At 43.7% G+C, this 24333-nt stretch overlaps 1 protein-coding gene and 1 long non-coding RNA gene across 5 annotated transcripts in view; both read right to left on the reverse strand.

The window, feature by feature from the left end:
- The window catches only part of LOC135374358 (5'-AMP-activated protein kinase subunit gamma-1-like), a 398802-nt gene that overhangs the window by 57585 nt on the left and 316884 nt on the right, over positions 1–24333 (reverse strand). The window lies entirely within an intron of this gene.
- LOC135374357 (uncharacterized) lies at positions 13845–16882 on the reverse strand. The gene is made up of 3 exons (XR_010416856.1): positions 16686–16882; positions 16082–16243; positions 13845–13892 (listed from the first exon to the last, which is right to left on the reverse strand). It is a non-coding gene; the product is annotated as an uncharacterized LOC135374357 (long non-coding RNA).

Here is a 24333-nt window from a genome sequence, read left to right on the forward strand (position 1 = left end):
TTTTTTCCGCATCCCGGTCTTTGTCCTGTAACGTCATACGGTGAACAAAGCATTTCTGTGCTAATGCCTCGCCTACTAAAGGAATTCGGATTATTCGTTGATTATTAGATGTGAAAATTGTCATATTGTCACATTGTGTCACATGTGTCATGTCACATGTGTCATATTGGTGGTCACAAATATAGGCAATCACAATGGAGCCTCTGTATGCAATAAGGGGATAAGTCGAAAAATCCCATACCGAGAAAACTGCAAGTGAATATTTGGTAAAGTAATTGCAGATGAGTTTCCTCGAAAAACGCAAATGTAAAATGTGTAACATATATGCATATGCCTACTCTATACATGTATGTCCCGTTAGCATCGTTTCTGGGGGTGTGACTTAGCAGAAATTGAACAAAACCCAGGAGCATGACATATCCCCTTTTTCTATATAACACCGCACGCACATGGTTTTCGTGCAGGAAAAAACAGTTTTCACGAGTCGGACTTCCATGGTGACGCCAGGCCGGGCGAAGTTCACTTTGTGCAGTGAAGCAGCCTAGATCGTGATTATCGTACTGCTAAACGAGCACGCTCTTGAAAATAATGTTCTGTGTGGCCAGCAAAATATGACTTATTAGCATAGCGCGCACGTTCTTCCGATTACAACGCTCAGTAGCACTGCTGGCACGGTCACGTGAGGTAGAAAGAACATGTTTTTCGAGTGGAAGTCGAAGTTGATTTCCGCATCGTAGCAAAATTTGATCTACACCATTTGTATGCATGTGTAGGAAAGGGATCTGGCTGTCCATCCCGTTTCTTATCCTCCTATAGAGAGACAATAAATTGCAATACGGTCCTAAATTTTCTTTCACAGGTGCATACTGGTATGTAGATGTCATTGCAACAGTACTACTAAAGGTTATATCTCATATGGCCCGAGTGTTCATAAGGCCCAAGTGACCAGAACGCCCAAATGTTCATAAGACCCGAAAATAAATTGGGCCTTTTGAGCATTTGGGTCAAATGAGCAGGGCAGGATAAGGTGTCCAGAAGGCCCTAATGCCCAGAAGGCCCAAATGGTCATATGGCCCGAAAACCAGGAAGGCATCAGATGGACCTGTGAGGTCATGAAACCGCAAACAACAGAAGCGTATTTCCCCATTCAACTAGGCCAGCCCCAACCTTCCCTCACCTGAAAGAAAGGCTTCTGTTGCCTCAGGGTCCCAAAACTTGCACTGATAAAAGTACCGTATTTTTATGTCTATAAGCCCCGTTATACACTTAAAAAAAATTCTCTAAAGAAGTCCTGCGCGTCATCTAATGTCATCATATGCGCGTCATCATCCTGCGCAAGGCTTCTTCATATAACTTTTTTTAATATATAACGGCGCTTATACACAGAAAAGTACGGTACTTTTATCAGTGCGAGTTACGAAATTTGGTGACGGAACAAACGATATCGGAAAAAATGGTTCCCGAGGGGTTAGAACGGAAAAAACGGTCCCATGCGTAGGCATGGTTTGCTACGTTCAAACCCCTCCCGAAATCGTACATTTGGTAGCTCATTTGGGATAGGGAAACGAGGAGTAAACCCTTCTCTCCTATGCAAATTTCCTCCTGAACCCCTCCAGAAATATTTTTTCTGGCTACGCTACTGCCGTGCCCGGCATGGTTACCTTCGCAGAAAAAGCGGTACTCATTGTGCGTCATAGCAGTATTCCAGAGAAGGTTGAAAAGCTTTTAATGTGGCAAACGGATAAGTTATTCAATAAAAATATTAGGCACAGAGCCTACCAAATGTACCGAACGAAATATTGAACGCTGTAAGGATTCATATTTATTTGTATCTATATCTTATTTGCTTGAAAAATTGTTTCCTCATTTCAGCACATTTATTACTCAATATTTTTAGTTCAGTTACCTTTTTCTCCTCTGTCGCATTCATTTAATATTGTGCATAGGAGCAAAGAAAATATCTAGGACACTCCTAATCTTCCCTCCTGGTTTTAGGGCATATGACCATTATGGCCTTCTGGGCATTTCGGCCTTCTGGACACCTTACCCTGCCCTGCTCATTTGACCCAAATGCTCAAAAGGCCCAATTTCTTTTCGGGTCTTATGAACATTTGGGCGTTCTGATCACTTGGGCCTTATGCACACTCGGGCCAAATGAGATGATACCACTACTAAAAAGGTGATAATTCGACTTATCCCCTTATTGCATACAGAGGTTCAATTACTGTCTGTATTATGTTTTCAACTTGTTTCGCACATTGCTGCTCCCAGGAAATTTTCAAGGAAGTCTTATCTCTCCTTTGTAAGTATAGCTGCAAATGCCAGAAATGTAGCCACTCTACTGAGTGTATGCTGCCGTAGGGTTTGCAAAGGACCATGAGATCACCACTTTGTGGAGATAAATAACGTTCAATTTAGGGTTTTGTCCGGGTGCTTAGCCAGGCAGGCTGATCGTACAATCTGCAATTCTAAATATTTATCGACCACTGCGGATGTCTAAAAAAAAATATGATGACGATAATTGGTAGCTTTACGTCGCGAAACAACTATCATCGTGGGCGGTTCCTTCGATGTGCATCGAAATCTCAGCGCATTGTCCCTCGCACCCGTTAGGAAATGATTAGAGGACCGGGAAGGGTAACGAACACCGTTCTATTTTCGTTTCCGATACGCGTTTCTGATACACCCTTTCCGTTCCGGTAATGGAACAGCTGTTACGGGCTGCGGGTGAACAGTTTCTTGAGCCCTGACATCACCCCGTTTTGACCGAGTGTCGATCAGCGGTCACACATCTTGCCGTAGAAACGTGGCTTCATCCCGCAAAGTGTGAGTCGAGCAACTCAAGATGGGCTTGACCAGACCTGCATCCAATGTCGTATTCATAGGCTCTCAGTGCCATAGCCACGGTGAAGCGAAAAGAAGTCTTCTGTCTTTGTGCTATGTCGTGTTTTGAGGGGTGGGACGTGGATGCACCCTCGAGATCCAATTCTTAGAAATGGAAAAAAGAGAAAGAACTTGGGCACGCTGAAGGCCAACCACTGTACAGAGCGATACCACTATCGCTCTTGATTCGTGGAAAGCGCGGAGGCGTACGCCTTTTTGTAACAACGTTTCCGCATAAGTGTCACAAAAAGGCTCCTGTTTTCAAAAAATCGGGGGAGATAATTCGGGATGATGGTTGGCTAGGAGTGTGCTATGCGGTCAAGTTCAATTTTAAGAGGTTTTACGTCACCACAACCACCACCATCTCAATTTTAAGAATACATTTTCGCCTGTAGAATTCGTGGCACAGGGAACCAAAATAAATCAATAAAAGTCACTCGGGTATTGGCAGAACAGGAATAGCCATTACCCGAATTCAATACCGGATAATCATTTTCATTTCCGGTAATGGTGGATCCTGGAATGCGTTTCTGCTATCGTTACATCTCCAATATTGGTAATATACCCTCCCTGTTTCCTTTACTGTGACCGTCACCTGTCGACGAGTACTAGAAAGTACAGGAGTGAATGGGGTCACTTTTACGAGAACCAGTCGAGGAAAGAAACAGTTACGGCTGCACAAGCTAATGTCGTACATTCATCTCCCGTTTTTAATACATTTCCTTTTCATTTTAAAAATACGTTTTTTCTACGGCACCTTCGCAGGTAGCTTCTCTTTATCGATTTCGTGATGCGTTCCTGAAACCCTGCAATCTTCCGTATTTTATCAAGTAATCTGCTGGATGTCTGACCTTCGGTTTCCGGTAAAGATAACGCCGCGTACAGACTAAAATACTAAGCAGAAAAAGATACGCATAAATTCCCGACAAGTAAGTCACTCCACGGAAGAGAGCGTTTGCTTTCGTTTTCTGCTTACCACCTAAAGACATCGCCTTTGTTGTTATTTTTATTTATGATTCGTTCATGAATACTGTCAGCCCTCAAGGGATATTACATGACTGGGAATTAAACATAAATATTACAATGTCACAACGTATCACAATGAGCCGAAAATAGCATCCACAGTTGGAGGGACGACCTTTGGGGAGAGGATGGTTCCGCTTGTTTATTGTCATCATCACTTCCCCTTCATTTATTGTTGTTGTTGTCTTTTATTGTTTTCTAAAAAAAAAAAAGAAAACGTAAAATGTGTGCCAGGTAAGTGTGGTTGTGATTTATACGAGGAGTTCGTTCACCTATATCTATCCTTAGGAACTTTTACGAAGCTCAAATAAATTTTGCAGAGACGTTTTAGTGGAATATTTTTTCGTCGTTCGGCGAGAAGGGGTAGATTTGTGTTATGCAGTGATGCCGTAATAGATTCAGTTCTCAGACATTGAAAAAACAAATGCGCACCGCCAAATTTTGGATTTTTTTCGAGTTTGTCGGCTATTATTTTTGTTGAGGATCTCATAGGGCTGCAGCGAATTCTATGGCGGGACGGACAAAAGCCTAGGTAACCTAGATTCTTGTATACTGGATGCTCCGACGAGTTTCTCCAGGTGAGGGCTTCCAAGGTTTGCGGAGGGAGGGGGAGGAGGGTAACAAACACTAGACCGCGTTCGATACGATTCATATTGCACCCGAGCATAAATCATGATGACCTGCAGCTAAAGAGCGTCTCGATCCACAGGTGAGCTTTGGCCCCCTTCCGGAACGCTTATGGGTATACTATATATGGCACGAGATTTCCGTGATATATCTCATTTCATTCTGCCGTAGCGCGAAATGAATTTTTCTCTTTTTTCCTGGCTCATATACTCATAAACCAGACACATGTACATTCCCCTCTTGGAAGCTCAGTGACCCCCCCCCCCCCCCCCCGGTTTTGGTTTCTGAGGAAACCATGGTCTCCACTTGGTGTTTCCCACCCGACTGACAATGACTGTCGATGGGGTTGTGTTTCAAGGATAGCTTTCAGTTACATTCTGACTATCTATGATGGGTAAGGTAAAAAAATATGCGCGGTAGATACAGAGTGCCCATCGCGTCTCTGCGGCAATGGTGTGCATGGGGACATTATGATCAGGCCTCTGTGTATTCGGTGCCAATTACGTACCATTCATCGTTTCCCTGTTGCCGCTGAATGTACTCCCCAATTCAAACACAGGATCGGATACTGTATAGCTGTCTGCACATCCCGTACATAATTTACATTCGTACTTGAGAGAGGAACACGACGAAAATCATTTTGTATCAGGTTCTTGAGTATGGCTTTCCGTCCAGCTCCCCTGCTTATTAGAAGGCGTCAATTCTTATAATGACTTATAATGCTCTGCACGGTGAACTGCGCTGTCGTCTTCCCATCAACGCGGCTGAGAGGAACAACCATTCTTCCGCAAACAGGGCACACCTGCGTTGTAACTTTGCAAGCATCGGGTAGTAAGTGGAAAACACGATGGCGATGTGAAAAAGAAAAACATGGGGATGAGGGTTTCGATCAAGTCCAACTGGCTAGCCCAGTACGCTTACACACAGAGAGTACAAACAGGTGAGAGATGATGAACAGAGATGAGTATGATGATGGAGTTGAACATGTAGTTGAAAAGTTTCGATCAAGTGAGTGTGAAATGTCGGAATCGCTAAGGGGCACACACATTAATTCACAACACATGCCGCGCTATGGAAAACACGAGTTAATTTTCATAGGAGATTCCTTTCTTCGGTGAAAAAGTGAAATGGGAAATGAAATAAATCCCTCCAGAAGTGAGAGTTATATTCACCGACATATATTGAAAGGTTTACAGGAGTACTCAAAGCATTACCAAGGCCCACAGGGCGCATGCAGTGCCTTTATAATGATTTCAAGTGTAGTGAAGTAGATAATTTTTGCGATTATCATTATTTCACTCGCTTACTTTCAATGGTTTGTCAGTCTCATCTTCCAGTTATCTTCCTTCTAGCACTATTAATATGTTTGTATATAGGTTTAACCGTTTGCATGTTTACTGTTATGCCTCGTATTTGTAGGGCACCACTGCCTGGTCATGTGCTGTTATTGGGCTCGTATACCGTAAATAAATAAATAAATAAACAAATTACTTCGATTTTTTTGAAGAACAGTACTTATAGTTCGCCATGAAAACTATGACAGTTTTTAAGTTCTACAGGAAGAGCACTGTTTCTTAAACGTTGTTTCGTAAATTGAGACGAATGAGAACTGCGTCCTGATGCAGCAGATAGTGGTGGAGATCTTTACATTCGCCCTTCAGTTAGTAGCCATCAGGTTTGTTTGCGGTCTGTTGTTGTCATCCCTCGTGGAACGCTTTTGAATGCGGGATGCTATTCATGGGCGTCTTTACTAGTAATAATTAGGCACTAGTGTGGGGGCTGCTAAATGAGAGCCGTGAATCCTGAAAGGACTGCGAACGAGTCGCACCAGAAAAATTGCGTTTTTCCGCGAAAATATTACCAACCCAACGCTGTATGGCTTTGACATTCTATCGTTGCACAGCAATGATTATGAGTGGCTTCTTACCCGAATTGGACGGTCAATGGTAGGCGTGCAGGGTCTGCTGCCGTTGTTGCATACGTTGAAGTTGATGAACATGTCCGGAAGTGATTCGCAGCTACCGACGGGTGTCGAACTGTTGGACAAATTGCCCAATGTACGGCGGATCAATCCTATTGCTTTGTGGCGAACACCCCGAGCCTTGGTACCTGGACTACCGGGAGCCACTGGGGACTCGGGGCGGACAGATCGACGGAAGGACATGGTCCTCGTTAGAGATCAATTTCTTTGTCAGGTGTTACGTGCAGTGTCCGTTGCAAGGGCACGTTTACCTCTTGTTGGCCTCTTCTATTGCACGTGAAAATGGTCCTGAGAAGCTGTCACACAATATGTTGTCATAACACAGAGAGAAATAAAATCCTCCTAAGTACAGTGCCGGTTGTCAACTGCAGGTGGCCCCTTTGAACCAAAGACGGGTGAGCCAACAATAGCGTCTCCCGAGCACAACGTCTTCCCAATACAACGCTTGGAAGAAACCCACCGTAAAAACAGGCCGCCGCAGGGTCGTACAACGTGCCCGGCATAACCACTCGGCTTAGCGCAGGATTATCATGTTTTTCTCCTTTGCACAAATGTGTCTCGAACAGGTCAGAAGGAGAGAGTCACAACACGGAACGAGAAGCACAAAACTCAGCCTATTATATATTCAGGAGAGCAACTTTTCTCGCACATATTTCGTCACTTGCTGGCAATCATTCAACACGATCGAGAAATATCCGCTGGAGAAGTGACACTCTTTCGATGTACAATTATTCCCATCTCGAGCGAGCCACTGCGAGTGAGGACGAACTGAAAATTGCTTTCGATTCACTCCTGGTCGGCAATGTCAAGGACTCCGCACAAAATTACACAATCACCTTTTCTACGTGCCACATACTAAACGATGATGTCACGCGTGAACAAAGAATTATACACAACCCTAATCACGCAACACAACCAAGTGTACACATTCCGTAACAAAGGATCTTCTTGGAAATCCAAGTTGGTGCGCACAGTTTTCACAGGAGGAGATCTAGATTGACAACAAGATGAATTTTTGCCCACGGCATCCGTCCATCAGCCACTGCTAGACGCCGCGGGAAAGAGCGGAGACGAGACCGCGCTAATCGAAAAATGCCTCGTTCCCCTGGTGGCGATTAGAAGAATCTCATTGGCCGTGATACTTGGAGGAGACGTCACTTCCGTTACGTGAATGCCGACGTGGAGAACGGCATTCGAGAAACTTGTTTTTCAGAAAGGGCGCCAAGCAATAACACGGTTGCAGGTTCTGAAAATACGCGACGATCCACGTAGACGGACTTTTCTTTCCCGCCCGAAGAGACGGGGGTGGCAGAGAGTAAATACTTTAAAAGTCAACATCAAATATGTCGTAATTAGTCGACAGCGGGAGAGTTTGGAACATCTCCTTTCTTGCATTTGTTTCACCGGTACCGGTGACACATCTGACGCCCTGAGGATTGTTGCTCGTACTATAGGAGGGCGTTTTGTAAGTCAGAGCAGTTGAAGAAGCGAAGCTGGAAATACTAAATTAAAAAGAACCAAACTGAGGTTAGGCCATGAAAGAAACGTGAAATAAATGTGAAATATGAAATGTCACTTATGTACTAAGTTTTACAGTCGATATCTCTGTCATCTCACTTGTACAGTTACTAGGTCATTTTTTATTGTGAAGGTACAGCCTCACCCTTTGGCAGATATGTAGAAAATACTGCGCAAAAGTATTTAAAATAAGATACTAAATACCTCACGTAAAAGTATTTAAAATAGAGTACAAAATACTCAAAACTATAAGTAATTTTAGTAGACTACTAAATACACTAACAAGTACTTAAGATACTCTTTATAGTACTTTAGTATTTGCAGTAAGTGAAACGCGTATTCTGAACGTTGCCATACAAACGAAAGGAATGAACTTCATGCGCCGTACTTAAGGATATCTTTTATTTGCGAGGCCTCGGTGATGTTTGATGAACTTTGGTGAACTCAAGCAAATTTTGGTGATATGTTCTGACCCACCACTTCGTAATCCCTCCTGTATGTCAGCTGGGGTCTTTCAACTTTGGCGCCTGTTTATTGCTTTGGCGACGAAGGAAATAAATGCGGGGATACCTAAATAGGAACGGTTTTCAGACGAAGGGGTCGGGCTATTGACAAGGAAGGCCAAGCGTGGGACCAGCCTATTGTACAGGAGGATAAATTATAGACGCGAATTCCCCCCTCCCCTCCAAAAAAGAAAAAAGGGGGCTAAGTCCCAGTGAACTAAAAATCTGGGCACAGGGGGGAAAGTGTGCTGGATGCGGCTTGACGATGAAGTAAAGTATTTTGAGTACTGAGTAGCAAATACTGGAAAAAGTATTTTAAACATTTTAAAAATACTCATTGCAAAAAGTATTGAGTAGAGTACCAAAAAAACGCAAAAAAGTATTTAAAATACTGTATTTTGAGTACGTACTCAAGATACATACAAGTCTGCCCTTTGGAACGCACGTTCTGGTTTGTAACTGTCTTTCACATGCTGACATCAACAAGTTACCGTCAAGATGGTAAAAATGTGTTCATAGTTTAGGCATCTACGTACTTTGATTCATTGTACCGCTTCTTGTTTGTGATATAAATAAACCCAACTTTTGATTCGATATTGGACATTTCATAATTAACGACCCAATAGGTTAGATTAGAATTAGAAAAGAAAAATATGGACAAATAGAGAAAGCCCGTTAAGAAGTTGGAAATGCGGTAGGATGCCCGATTGAAACAAGAAGAGTTGCTGACGTTGCCAATTTTCGGAAAAGATAGAACATAAATACGAGGCTGAGCAGTGAATGTCAACTGACAAGATGGCGTATATTCTAGCAAGTTGGAGGAAGAACTCCATTATGTAAAAGCCTGAGTCTTCCCTCTGTGTGTCCAGACTCAGGCTTTTACATAATGGAGTCAATGTCAATGTCTGAGAATGTCAATTGGTCTTTTTTTTTTTCAAGCTCGGGGGACATGCTGCCAGCGTCAAGTACAAACCTCAGCTCGCTTGCATATTACTGTTATGTTCAAGACGGTTCAAGTTTCGTCCTTTGGCCTTCCTATTCCCGTCCTCGGAAATTTTATTCTCCGTTCTCTTCATTCTCAATGTTCAAGCTTCGCCTAATCTCATTATTGCGTGCAAACATTTTTGTGGACGTCCTAATTTTTCGGCGGAATTAAAATCCGCCGAATTATTAGTAACGACGAAAGAAAATTAGGAGAATATGTAAATAATGAGTTCCACGGAGTCCAAGTCAGCCACCGAGTGCCATCTATCGGCAACATTTGAAAGCACACGTCATTCCAACATTCCAATGACTGTCATTCCGACTCCCGTATGGTCTAGGCGTCTAGGTCACCGAGAAACGGCTTCACGGGGTCCTCATATGGGGTATAGGGCTGTTGCGCTAAAGTTTAAGGAAGGCGACTGGAGCGCCACTCTGACCCCTACCGTGGGAATGCTACGATACGCGGCCGCTCTCGCCCCGTATGCATAACTGATAGCAACGGGTAGGACGCGTCAAAGAGTGCGCCGTTTTTTCTTTTTTTTTTTCCGAAATCGCTGTGAATAGTAAGATCTCGAGTCTATAGGGACGACGAAAACAGACACACACAGATGGCGTTTGGAGACATCTGTATGTGTCTGTTTTCGTCGTCCCTAGTCTCCGGGTCATGAATTACACTCACCAGCTCACTTGTTTTTGTGAATTCTTTCACTGGGTCGTCGTCACCAGAAACTATATGGTATATATACACCATATACACACATACAAGGAAAAAATATAGCCGGAGCTCTTTGGAGCTCTTACAAACATATACATATACAATATATAGCGTCGTGTATATGTGCACAACCTTTGTTTCCGTACGCATTAAGAAAAAGTTAGACGTCTGTTTCAACGAGGCGGACATATGATAGCTGATTGCAAATCTAAATAGGCGAGAAGTTCGCTCTGAGGTCCCAGGAAAGAGCAACTATTTGGGTGTTGAACCACAAAACACTTTATGTTTCTTTTAGATGTCCCGTTAATATTGTTCAATTATAGCGGCGAGCGTTTTGTTAAGTTCCCATTGAATTCGGTGAGCACCCTGCGAATTAATCTTGGCCACGTTCTTATTAAGCCTGATTTTTCTCAGAATGAAATTTATACTTTGGCACCCCCAGTGCACCAGAGAAGCACACTAAATACCCTAACAAACAGCGTCATTCGCGACATACACGCGTTCTGCATGTGTACATGGTGCCGCGCATTGTACACATGTTTCAGCGACTTTTTTAGAAAGAATTTGTCGATCCTTTTGACTTTTTTCTATCCGGAAAACAGATGATAAACGATAACGCCACACCAAGTTAGTCAGCGTAGACTGAGTTACAGTGCCCTAGAAGAGTATAGTGGAAAGAGCGGAACCGGTTTCAGCCCGATAGCTGAGGAAGGACGAGCGGACGGCCGCTGCTGGATCTCCTGGCGCTGCTGTCGAATTCCCGAGGAGAAACTGTGAAGCGCCTATGTCCGCTGCAGCGTTTTTGCTATTTTTGCATGGTTTGCGTGATGCTTTGGTGACTCCGAAAGAAGGCGATGTGTGACGCATCAAAATAGTGAAGCTTCCTGGTAATTTTGCTGGTATTTGAGTGTGCTAGTCCTCGATGGAGAAGAAAAAGAAGTTAGAGACACATTGTTTCGCGCCCCGTTGCAAGACTGGCTACCCGGGTAGCTTTCTGTCGAGCTTAAAAATCCCTGATGGACTACATAACAAGGCACGTCGGGTATAAGTTCATCGTGACATCACAAAGTCAAGGTCCGCTTGACAACGTTTTTGGCATCGTGAGGCAATCCCCAGGCTGTCACATCCAACACCACAACAGTTTTTGATAACTGTTTCTTGCCTTAGCTTTTATAGTATGGCAAAATCTGTTGCAAATGGAAATGCGGAGCCCGGCGTGTTAGATGCTCTGCTCAGTCAACGCCTCCTCTATAAATTTATAGAGGAGGCGTTGGCTCAGTACAAACGGCATAGAGGAATACAAATGCGCAAAGCAGACTCTGATAGACAAGTTCATTGGAGATGGTGACCTCAGCAGCGCCAAACATGTAATTGAAAAGTCAACAGACCATGTCGCATATGTCTCCTCAAGAAGCCACCAAAGACTAATTTTTTATATAGAGCTCTGGCTATGTTGCCAGAAAATTCTTGTCTAAATCAAATTGTGACATGTGTAGAAAGTTGTTGCTTAGTGACAAGAATGATGTACAGAACCTGCAGGCAGCTCAGCTGACTCAGCTGAAAGATAAGGGGGGCCTGTTGTATCCATCAGGCTTTATGCTTAGGTTCGTGGAAAATTTGGAAAACGTGTTTACCATCAGCTGCTTCAGTACGCAGGAACTTCACCATGAAAGCATTATGGACGTCATTGCACTTCTTCATAGAACTCGACAGGATGCCATTTATTGCACTGAACATAGCAAGCAACTGAATGCTGAAGTTATGGTATTTTATGTCACCACTAGGCTTCATTTTTTTGTTAAGTCGCTGAATCGAGCCAAAGCACAGAAACGCTACTGTGCAAAATATCCGAAGCTCAGTCGCTGCACAAAACTTGTCATTTTTACCTGCCAGTAATTAATTTTGTTCTTTACATTATGTGCATCCAATGTTGCATTTAATTGCAGTTTCATTGTTTTTTTATATATTCATACTCTGTGGTCGTTATAATCTTTTGTCTTGTACTTATCAGCCAACTTTACATCGTCATAGCCTGCGATCATTCCATAACTGAAAGCATAAACCTGTCTCCCTCATTGCGTGTGCTTCCTGTTTTATGTGGCATATGCCGGTAGAACTGTGTCGTGTAGTAAAAGTTTTTGAAAGAGGTAACAAGGAATAATTCACAGAGAGACACGCACACACAAATAACAATCATAGGAAGTGCGATAACCCAATACGCCGGCGCCAGTTTCTGCTCGGGGTAACTACGCCAGCGCCCCACAGCGGCATCCGCCTCAAGAGCCTCACAGAGGGAGCGTCGCATTTTCCACTACAATCTTCTAGGGCACTGTAACTGAGTGTCGTCTGCTAGGGAGCGGCCGTGTCTTGAAAAGGTCACCACTAGCGGCGCTGACACACAAGGTTTGCTGCGCCACCTGGCCCAGCGCAACAGGCCTTACCGCATAGAGTAACCACTTAACAACGACATCGTGGCGTGTAATTCGTAAAAGTGCTAGGTCCTTGGCCACCTGACACGAGGGATGCTGCCGTGTCAGGTCAGCGCTTGTGACATTTATTCGGAGCAGTGCGTCGGAGTCAGTCTATTAGAACCGTGTGATCCATTGTGGGCTACGATAACCGATTATTTTACCTCTGGCCGATATTTATAGCGAAAGCGGCGGGTTTTTGTTTTCTCATTTTTTTCTGCGGCCGGGGGGAGGAAGGTCTGTTTACGGGAGTTGTCGAATTTGTCGTGTGACGTACTATTAATTTTTTCCCGTCCACATCAACATCAACTTCTTTGATTCTCGTCCTCGTATAAAAATGCATGCACCTCACCATAAAAGTTTCACAATTTTACTCGTTCACTCCACTCCTCATACGGCTTCAAACGTGCAGTTGAATCCGGTGAAGCCGGAACATTCTTTAAATTTGAAGAGCTCGTGCAACAAAAATGATGTGATCCCAAGTGTAATTCAGAAGTGCAATGCACTATAAAGCCGTCCATGTGTGCCCAGTTTGGTAGTGCCCACCCCATCACCATCCAATGTATGTGTGTGTGTGTGTGTTGGCAGTGAGTTTGAGAGAGAGTTTATTATTGTTGTTGCCAGAGATATCTGTCCTCGGCGAGGCGGTCCTCACAGAGCCCGGGGAGCGCTAAAGTCTACAAAGGGACCTCCGGGGAGAATTGAGATTAATCGGGACCGGGATTGATTACACGAAACCGGGCTGGCATTTTTCAAGTCGATGCTCTTGCTTAGCTAAAAACTTGCCTGATAAGAGGGGTTAAAACTAGATATTTATCGATGAGCAGTGTTGAGCACGTTCATCGGGCTCTGTTTCAAATAATATGAAGGTGTTGGAGAATACAACGTGTAATTGATAATTATTTTGCTCTCCCGCTGCGCATGCCGTAACCAGCTTTCCTTCCATCAAACAGGTTAGAGCGCTAATTTGGTACTGCACGGAAGTAACAGAATATGAAATGCTAGTGCGAGGTTATGTGCCCGTTTTAGAATAGGTCTACATGTACAAGAGCATTTTTGACGACACAGCATATCCGTGTTGCACAATTTCATTAACAATATCTATGGCCATCGTACAAAACATTTTCAACACGATTACACCTGCAGAACTGTGCTGGTTCTTGAACTGCAATGCCGTATCGCTCGAGAGCCTGTAATAAAGTGGATGAAGCCATCTAATTAAGGCTGTAAGGGGGGTTGACAACAATGTGTTAAAACATCACAGCCGTCTACCGAGGTTTCAATCCTTCTAGATACGAGAGAGAAAACCGCCCGAATCATCTCGTTGTTAAAAGAAGCGCTGGTTAGCTGACACAGTGTGCGTCACGTAAGACTGACCACGAGTTTCTTAAATTTGAGACTTATTTTTCTTTTGGAAACGTCTTGGAATATATCTATTCCAGATGGGGCTTACTCAAAGGTAGTGGTGTGTCAGTAATTAGTGCAATCGTTAATTAAGGTGCATAATTAATCTTGAGCATTCAGCGCAATCTCTGTTAAGCCTTCAGACAAGAAACAAGTGCAACTCTTTATCATTTCCGGGATTTCTTTTTTGTTTGACCCGAAGGCTGCCCTTGAATTCATTTCTGCACTTGTGCTGCGGTCTCCATCTGCAAGTCCAGCATTTTGCCACGGGCTGGGTTTCTCGTCTTTGACTGCGGACATCCCAGTGTCGCAGTGGCTGCTGAAAGCACAGCAAATAACTGCGACCAACGCCATTCCCCTTCACATTTCTTTTCAACCATCGATCATATGAAACCAGCATATTTTCGTCTAACGTAGCTCCTACGATTTATATATGACGTGTGGGGAGGTATCCTTTTAGTCCCGGGTATTTTTTCCTCCGCTTATAGCGGTGACATTTTTATACAGGAGCACGAACAATATGGGAACTTACCCAACATTGATAGCCCATGACCCGCTTTATTGCCCGAAAATAGCAGAATGAGACAGGGCTAGTGAAAGACGTCGCTTTACGTCACTTCGTTTTCAACTCATTTATTACACTTTGAACACAATGAGTCCAGGGAATGAAGCACTCTTTGAAATAAATCTTTAATATACGCAAGCTTACGTGCAGAACCAGCCCCCCACAGCTCTCGCAAAATCTGTATCAAAATGCGTGTTACTGCGCACGAAGCAATCCGTGCCTCTCCATTGGTCGGACGCCACAAGCGTGTCCGGATTGGTTGCCAGAATTTGAAAGCGGCACTTCGCGCTTCCTCGCCTGCGTGCTGCGTTCTCCTTCGGCGGTTTCATTTGAAATCTGAACGGTGGGCGCCCCGTTGGCAGTGTCTTTCGTTGGGAGGCAAGTGCGTTCGCCGATCGCCGTTTTATCCGTGTATTATGGTGCCTTTGATCGTGTTGTACTGTTTCTCGCCACAAGCATCGGTCTACGAAGAGCCAATCGGATTTCAAACTGAAGTGTTGTCGTGAATTCTGGCTCGATGAATATGTCCGAGCGCCGTCAGATCTGCATAGCGGTGACAAGAAAATCCGATTCATGAAGCAGCATTTTATGTTTGACGTGTAGCAGGGAAGGACATGGTGATCATGCAAATGTGCGCAAGTATGTGACAGTTGTTCGTTGCTGGGAATAAGCTGTGTCGATATGCGTATTTTGCAAGTTAGAACTTTGTTCCAGTGTGCTAGGAAGCGCTACGCAATGGACTCAGTACGCTCAGTGCATGTATATGTGTCAACCTGCCGATTGTGTCAGTATAAATAAATTTGTTCATTACGACACTTTTCACAGCTGTTTGTGAATCACGGAATAACTTTACGACGTGCGTGAAAGCTAGTAGACTTAGAGGTGAGGGGTAGCCGGTACAAGCCAGTATGGAAAGCAACAGCCAGAACCGGTCGGGCTGCGAGCCGGACGGAAAGACTTCTGATTGGAGGATTGAGGAAGCAATCGCTGCACTCTCATTGGTCGTGTGCCCAGTGTTGTGTGAATTTAGCTATACTATGGGCTCTATGGGGAGTTGTGGAGGGCTGGCAGAACCTGCACTTCATCGGATGAAGAGTTTGTATCTTCACCTAATGAAGTGCAGGTTCTGCACGAAAGCTTGCGTATATTAAAGTTTTATTTCAAAGAGTGCTTCATTCCCTGGACTTATTGTGCTCCCACTACTACCAGACTGGACTGTGATTTTTTTTCCTTCGTCGCCCAAGTGTTATTATACTTGATAAGACGCGTTTCCCAAAACTGTTCATAAATGGGGTGACTATCGCTAAAGCACCATTCGTTTCGTGATCGACACATAAGAATAAATCGTATGTTCGTCCCACAAGTTTATTCGCCCTCCTCTATATGTCTTCGTCGCAGTACATCAATTACCTGGTCTCACGCCCTTCATAAACTTGCTCCTGTAGTTTGTGACGTCCGAGAGGGCGTGGTCGAGGGGTCCATGAGTAGCTGATAGAGTCAGGAGGAAATAACTGCACCGTATCCGATAAAATCCCGGCTTTTCGATTTGTGGGGATAGCGGAGTGGCAGGAGCTGGAACGACAAGTTCCCCGAACGCAGAAATTAGTGCTCAGAGAGCGACAGGCGTTCAGACCCACATATGTAGAAATGATGCTACAGACGACTCCTTTCTTTGCTGCGCAGTGACGCTACGAATTTTTGTAATAGCCGCCGCCGAGTCCAGTGTGCAGCCTTTCCTATACGTCTTTGACATAAAAACATTCCGTTACATCATCATCACTAATCTGTTGTTGACATAAAAAGTATTCTCCGCTCCTTCCCTCATGTATGAAACGGGCAGCTAGCCGAGAAAAAGTTTTCTACTTTGGGCGGACATATGTATACGTTAGTGCATGATGAGGAGGGACGGTTCGCCGCCACGTAATGAGTCATTTACGTTGCTTCGGAAAACCCTGATAACAAAAACGCCACTATAGTTAAGGGCTTATATTTGAAGTATAGGGAGGTAACTTACCACATTACCACTACTCTGATGACAAGGAAACAGCTGAAGAAGCGCTGGTCCCGCACCAGTTGAGCGCGGCTGTTCAGCGTTGGTAGGGATGCTTTGGAACATAAGCGGCTCAGACTTACAGAGACAAAGCTTGGAGTACAAAGTAGTTCACATTGCCCTTGGAATAAAAGCTTTTGAACTTGAGTCATTGTTTTCAGCAATTTGAGAAGTAATTGTAAGTACTTGCCTACCTCATCATCATCCAATGTATGTGTGTGTATGTGTAAGTACCTGTAGCTGTAACTGAATTAGCTATTTCTGCAGAGTAAACGTACCTAGTGATCTTGTTCGTGCAGTAACTGTAACTGGGTTACGTTTCAAGTAACTTTTCCCAACACTGTATTTTTGTCGTTCATACGGCATCACCACGGCAGAAAAGAATGATGATGATAATTATAAAGAAAAGGAAAAACTGGGACCGTGGGACGTAGGGTAACACCCAGACACACAGCGAGAAAAGGGGGACCAGGCGCGAAAAATGTTCGTTTCACGCGCCTGTAAAAATTGGGGGGAAATATCGACTAGCGCAATAAAAATGGCATAATAGGTATCATACATTACGCATGTTCTCGCGTTTTGGGGCTCTATACGAATGTGGAAATAGTCTCTCTTTTCAGCTTTTTCTTTTGTATTATGTCCCTTCGCCCCCATCTACACACTCACTTCCTCATCAACCCGCAATCCTTTCGAGATCCCGGGACGGGAATTTTGGGTAACTATCCATACAAGTATCCATAGTATGTAAGCAGCAAGAACGACAAGGACGTAAGAATTGACATGGCGACGACTGCTCAATTCTTCCGTCCGTGTTGCTCTTGCTGCTCACATACCATGGACGCTTGCCAACTACCCCGCCTTCACCCAATTGTCCCTGCAAGGTCGTATGAGACTAAACATGGTTAAAATCCGAGCTGGTTGGTACTACTTTGTTCAAAGCGATAAAACCCTTGTGCCGGGACTAAAAAGAAAAAAATACGAAGGACAAAAGAAACACACCCACTGAACTGCGAGCCAAAGGTTTATTCGGACAAAAACGTTATATTTTAAATGATTTCCCTTCCTCCTCGTGCCGGCACGCCCAAAAGTTTAACTGAAGGGTTATTTATCCGACAAAAAGTTACCTTTTTTAAAAAAGAAGTACATCGTGGCCTTACTAAGGCACTGACTTCCTCGAGTTTCTTGAATCCTACTTTTAAACGCAATAACGCTTCTATTGAAGACCGACACATACACTTGGCATGTTTGTAAATGCTCCCATGGGGTGGTTTCTACAAACTGACGGAGTTTTCTTTTATCACGGGTATACCAACGCATCTAGGATGTCTTACCGCATTTAGAAGCTGACTGTAAACAACTTCTTTGACACAATCAATAAACTTTTTTTCATGGTTCATTTGGCACACCTTAGCCTTTTCTACACTAATTTTACTCATCAAATAACTGAGACACATTTCTTATTTAAAACCTAAACTTGGGATGCGGGGTAGTTGGCAGCGGTCCAACACACATCTCACAACACGTGGAGACTTAAAGACACGACCAGACAACTGCTTACTTGCAACTAAAAGACAAGTGCAACTTATCGTGACACAGGGTTTAAACAGGAAAAGTAAATTCACACACAAGCATCCAACCGTTGTAGTCCGGCAGTTTCTTGCACACGTAAACGTTCATCGGTGTTTCAATGATATGCTGTATCTTGAGACCGTTCCTCCTTGCGCACTCAACATAGATAAGCTACCTATTTTTTCTCTACACAGCTGATCTTTATAGGTCGCTTTGGTTGACATATTTCAAAAACTGGGGATACATTTGCATTTCTTGCAGTGCAGTGCATAGCGTATAGGCGTGCTCTCTAAGTCTTGCATTGAGACATCCGCATCCTTTTTTTCTTTTTTGTTTAACTATAAGCAGTTGTTCTGTCTCGTCTCCGTTTAGTGTGCCGCTTTTAGATATGTTTTTTTTTTTAAAGTACCCCACAATACCAAAACTTGGTTGTCTCTTCTGAAAAATTTATTTCCCTTTTCCTGACAGATGGTGTCGTATACAGGGTGTTTGCTCTAACGTGTCCAGAAATTATATTTAAAGTCAGCGATAAAAGAAAAGCAAGTGGCACTTTTCTGCTACTTGAGTAAGAAACAGGTACTGCGTCACTAGTACAGTACCTGTTTCTTAGTCAAGTAGCTGACAAGTAGCGCTCGTTTCTCTTTTATAGCTCGCTTTAAATAAAATTTCTGGACACGTTAGAGCAAACACCCTGTATAATGGTGTTGGGAAAACCAGCTTCTGCTCCTAGCTTGAGCTTTGCAACTTATTTCCATCGTGTGTTCACGAGACATAGTTACTATATATAAAGAAAATTTATTACATTAACCTGATGACATGTGATGATATATGATGATATGTACAATGTAAGCAGTGAATAACAGGGGTATATACAGTGAAACCAGTTGGTAACATACAATGAATAACATTGGTAGATAAAATGAGATAGTGAAGAATATTACATACAATGAAACAGTGAATAATATTACATACAATGAAACAGTGAATAATATTACATACAATGAACCAGTGAAACTGTGAGAAATGTGCACTCATAATGAAGAAAACATGTACAGTACTAAATTCGTGAAGACAGAACCAAGAAGGAAAGTCAAGACCAGTTTTCATTTGATGTTTTAACGCTGTATGGAGGTGACTGGCAAGACGACTGAACAGTGCCGTGCAAAATATTAAAGAATTTTTCGAGGAATTAAGTGACCTTCAGGGCATTTTTAGTTGTCTAGCTGAATCAAATGGCAGCATAAGGGTGAGGTCGGAGAGTAGCTGGTCTCCAGTCTAGCTCCTCCTCCTTTCCTAAATTTTTGGACCCGAGTGGTCGTGTTTGGAAATAAACGTTGCTGTGTCCGAGATTGCGTTTTGCTGCCCCTTTATTCGCTCCCGTGTCTCGGGGGTTTCACTCAGTAGCTTTTGCACATCGTTGCTTATATTCATAACAGATACACTCTTTACACTTTTGCATTTGTAGATCCAAAAACGGGGTGGGGGGAATGTGTTTACTTGTACGTATATATATATATATAAAAGCAGAAAAGGCTAGCAGACAAAGAGCTGACTTGGGGGGGGGGGGTATGTAAAGTTAAACTGCATACCGCCATCATTCGATTCTTCTCTCTTGGTTCGAAAATAGTTTTCACCTCCCTGTTACGCATTTTTTGCTCAGACATCTAAGCGCCTGGCAACAAGCACAACTCGCCTTTAGTAGTTCCTTATAATACTCCGATCCACCTGAGCAGAAAGCAGAGCGCAAAGGATACGTGCAATCTTGGACCCTGTGCACACTCCCCTTTTCTGCCTAAACTTTCTTATAACCGAAGCAGTCATAAAAAGTTGTCAAAGCAATATCCCGACGCATTTTGAAATTTCCTTGCTGAGGCAAATAAACATTTCTTCTCTCGGAACGTTAGAATTCGAGACAACCACATTAAGGGAAAAAAAAAAAGAGAAAAGCTTGGTTTGTGCAAAATGTGTTGGTTAAATGATGAGAGACGAGGAGAAAGTGCGTTTCATTCCTCTACCTATGCTTGCAAGAGTTGATCCAACGCTCGCTTTCCGGATGTCACAAAAATCCTCTCGTCAAGACACTGCATTACTTAATCGAATGCGACTCGATGTGGCTTTTACAGCGCAGTGGCGTTGGCGCTTCAGACAAGTTGACTCTCGCGGATGCTGTCACCGCAGTGCTTTGGAAGATCAAGAGCACATCCTCCTTACACTACCAACCTTCCCAAAACACACTTTCAAAGAGTCTTGATCCAGCTGGACTCCTCATTTTGTCAAAACTGCTTGGTCCAGTCCACCAACGTTCTGCCCTCAAATCACTTCTGACCTCTTTGGGCATCCAAGGACTTCAGAGGTGCTTTACAAAGTAATGCATTACCGGTAACGCATTACTTTTGAGTAATGAGTAATGGTAATGAATTACATTTTTCCAGCAAGTAATGAGTAATGGTAATGGATTACATTTCGACTGAGTAATGCAGCGTAGCATTACTGATTACTTTCGTCGAATGTTCATTGCGCCAAGTGAAGGCTGGGAACATGCAGGTTTCTTTTAGCCCGCCTTTAACAATGAGCTCAGGGCAACAAAGAAACAGAAGGGCCCAGTTTGCAAGAGTTGAACAGTGGCCGATGCGTCCACAAGATGATATCACCGATTTTCTCCTGTGCGCATTTGGGGTATAGGAGAATCAACGAAACAGAAACAGAGCCTCTATGAGGGTAACACGTGACAAGTGCACTACTGATTCGCAGTTTTGGTATGGTACCGTGTTAGTTTCTCTTGTGCTCTCAGAGGTCGTCTTTCTGCCAGGACAGAACTGTGGAGCTGGGCATAGCGAAAAGTCATCATAGAGTCGGTGGGTGAAGGCTTGTCCCAGTCGTGAGCCGAATTTAGTGTGTACATCGTTCCAGTTAGTTGCAATGGGAGACATTTTCCGGTTCGGTGCAAGTTAAGGATCGCAGCCTAGAATGGGTTCCCGAACATCAAGAGACTGTTTTTGCACGGACATTCCGTCATAGCTTCCGCTAAACGAGTGTCAAAAGACATCCTGTCACCGAAGCGGACAAGGCTATCGGATGACAACTTTGAGCATCACCTACTACTACGCTGCAATAAATCTTATCTATAGTTTTTGCCTATCAGCCTCGTTTCTGCAGGGATTTAGTGGCACCGATTTGGGGATACTCGGGTGGCTATTGCCTATAACAAACGTGAGAAGAAAAAAAGAGGAAGAAGACTCATGCCTGTTTGAGGATTATGCCTTCAAACGTATACGTAATGCCAGGGTAACGCCATTACTTCGTTAAAGTAATGACATTACTAACGCATTACTAACTTCGAAAAAGTAATGAGTAATGTAATGCATTAGTTTTTCATAAAAGTAATGAGTAATGGTAATGTATTACAAAACAAAAGTAATTTCCCCACATCTGAAGGACTTGAGTCCTCACTATGAGGTGACACATTATTCTATTTCACCACGTTACCACCAGCAATGTGGTAAAATCATGCTCCACTCATCATTCAAATAAAGTTGTTGTTGTTCTGGTCTTTAAACCATTGAGTAACTACCAGCATAAGACAACATAGTACATATAGGGCTATATCCACCTGAAGTGTCTTTTGTGAATATTGACACTTTCCTCCGCCGAGCGGAGTTTCCTGAAATGGTTATTTTCACTTTTTTTTTCTTCTTTTGACTTCTCTTCTTTCAAAGGAACGAGAGAGAGGGAAAGATCAGCAGTGATTTTGTAGGGCTTCTAAAAGTGCCGGATCGGTTATGGGTCGTGTGTCAAACTGGGTCACCAGCTAATGGATATTTTTCCCAGAAGAGACACCTGAAAACAAAGCTATAGCTCGGTTCTTTATTCGTTGTCAGAAAGCGGAAACTGATTATGGTTACAATGAAATGATCAACTGATTACAAATGAAAAATAGAAAAGATTGTTTGTTCAGACAGCCCGCTCCACTGTACGATGGTTTCAATAAGAAAAGCCCAAGGTTCTATGTTTTTTTTTCAATCCCCCTGCCTCCAAAGCCCAAGATTTTTTAGCCCAAACATTTGCTCTCCCTGCCTTCATGAGACTCCGTGTAATGAGTTCCATGGGCTAACGTCACATCTAAATGTTTCGGTATATCACGTTAGCTAAAACAGTGGAGTGGTACAGTAGGAAGATTTTCTTTCTACCAAGCTAACCATATTAATTGAATCTTGTTAGTACACTTGCCTTTTGTCTTGCCAACTTACTTAAAGCCCCAGGTCAGATTTTTCTCTTCAGGAGGTAACCAAGATTTGATTGGCTTCGAAATGGGAGAGGATGGCCAGTGACGAAACCAAAATAACAAGAACATGAGCGCACTGTCTCGGGCAGAATCTTCTCCTCGTTCAGAAAGATAAAAATGTGCCAGCGACGTGCTCAAACGGCTGAAAACATTCCGATTCAGGAAAGCTCATTTTCAAGCATGTATCCACCGCGAGGTTCCTCCGATCATTATTTCCGGTGGGGCTCGTTGTATTGGCCGTACCGGTCCGTAAAAAAATCCCGTCCCGTAAAAATACTTTGTATTTTTATCGGGTGTGGAATATGCTCGAAAAATGAAATGAATGAGAGAGAGCGACATTGGATGAGACACTCGAGCAAATGTATTGTAAAGGGACCTCTGGGTTCATTTACTGTGTGCTCTTGAGCATCCCCTATGGTGGCTATAATAATGATGATTCTAGTCCCAACAGGTATTCTATTTCCCACAAATTTCAGTTTCTTCGTAATGACTGCTTCGGATGAGAAGCCGAGGAGTCCAGCGATCTATCTAGAACCTTGTCTCGTTATTTTGGTTTCGTCACTGATCATCCTCTCCCATTTCGAAGTCCAGTCAAATCTTCCTTACCTGCCTCCTGAAGAGAAAATCTGTCCTGGGCCTTCAACATCGTGTTATTCGCAGCAATCACTGAAGCCATGCAGTCGTCCTGTCACCCCCGTATACATACTTACTGATAGCGAGAGGGCGTGCTCGTGCACTTGCACGGCTTATGCTCATCGAAATCGACATAGAGAAACGGGAACTCATTTTGTGATTTTCCGGCCCTGCTCGTTGACCTGCTACTACGACTTTTGAATTAAAAAATCAGCTACGGCTCCCGTACACGCGTCATTCTGTCAGTTTTCATTCGACAGCTGTCCCTCACCCGATAGGAACGTCATGAGCACGGGCACAAAAGAAAGCAAATGCAACCGCCATAGCGGTTTTGTTGTTTGTAATTTAATCCACATCCTTATCCAGAATCGAAAGCACGAGATGAGGGAGTTGAAAAAAAAAGGAAAGAAAGAAAACCGCTCTTAATAACGAACAGAAAAAGTAAAAGCAACACGATGAAAACTGTTGCGCGGGACGAGCCCTGCCAGTTTCGTGTTACAGTGGTTAGACAACACAGGAGCGTTAGAGCGCATGATGAGATTGTGCATGTCGCATCCGTAGAACTTGGTTGTCGCTCATCCAACAAAAACAACGTCCCACGACCAGCCGAGGGCGCTGGATCAGTATAGGTTGCGCACATCCATAACGCACATTTCTGTATTCCAACGATATGTTGAACAAATGAAGACAACACAGGCATTGGCTCAGACGCTTGTGAGCGCACGTTGTCATTCCTTTACGTCGCTGTTGAAGGCGTTAGCGTTCGTGGGCCTCATATTCTGCACGCCATACTCATTAGTTTGAAAATACACCCGTACTGCAACGCAGGAAGAAGTTGCGACGACTGTGAGTTGTGAGAATGAGGAGTTTCACGTCAAAATGACGAAATATCCCGTCCGAGATGGCCTCTTATCGGCGATGACTATAAGGGGATACACGTGGTCCACTCCAACCCGGTGGGTGGTGATGTTGTATGGGTCCCCTCCTCCCATTTCGTCGAGTCCAACAGACAGAGTCGTGGCCCTCATAAACGGAGAAAGAAGGAACTACTCGCATTTAAGGCTGATGAAAATCGCAAAGTTTCTCCAAGAGCCACAAATATTATCTCCCGTGAGTTTTCGACTCCTC

This window comes from Ornithodoros turicata, unplaced genomic scaffold (assembly GCF_037126465.1).
Source record: "Ornithodoros turicata isolate Travis unplaced genomic scaffold, ASM3712646v1 Chromosome54, whole genome shotgun sequence".
In the NCBI taxonomy this organism is placed as follows: Eukaryota; Metazoa; Arthropoda; class Arachnida; order Ixodida; family Argasidae; genus Ornithodoros; species Ornithodoros turicata.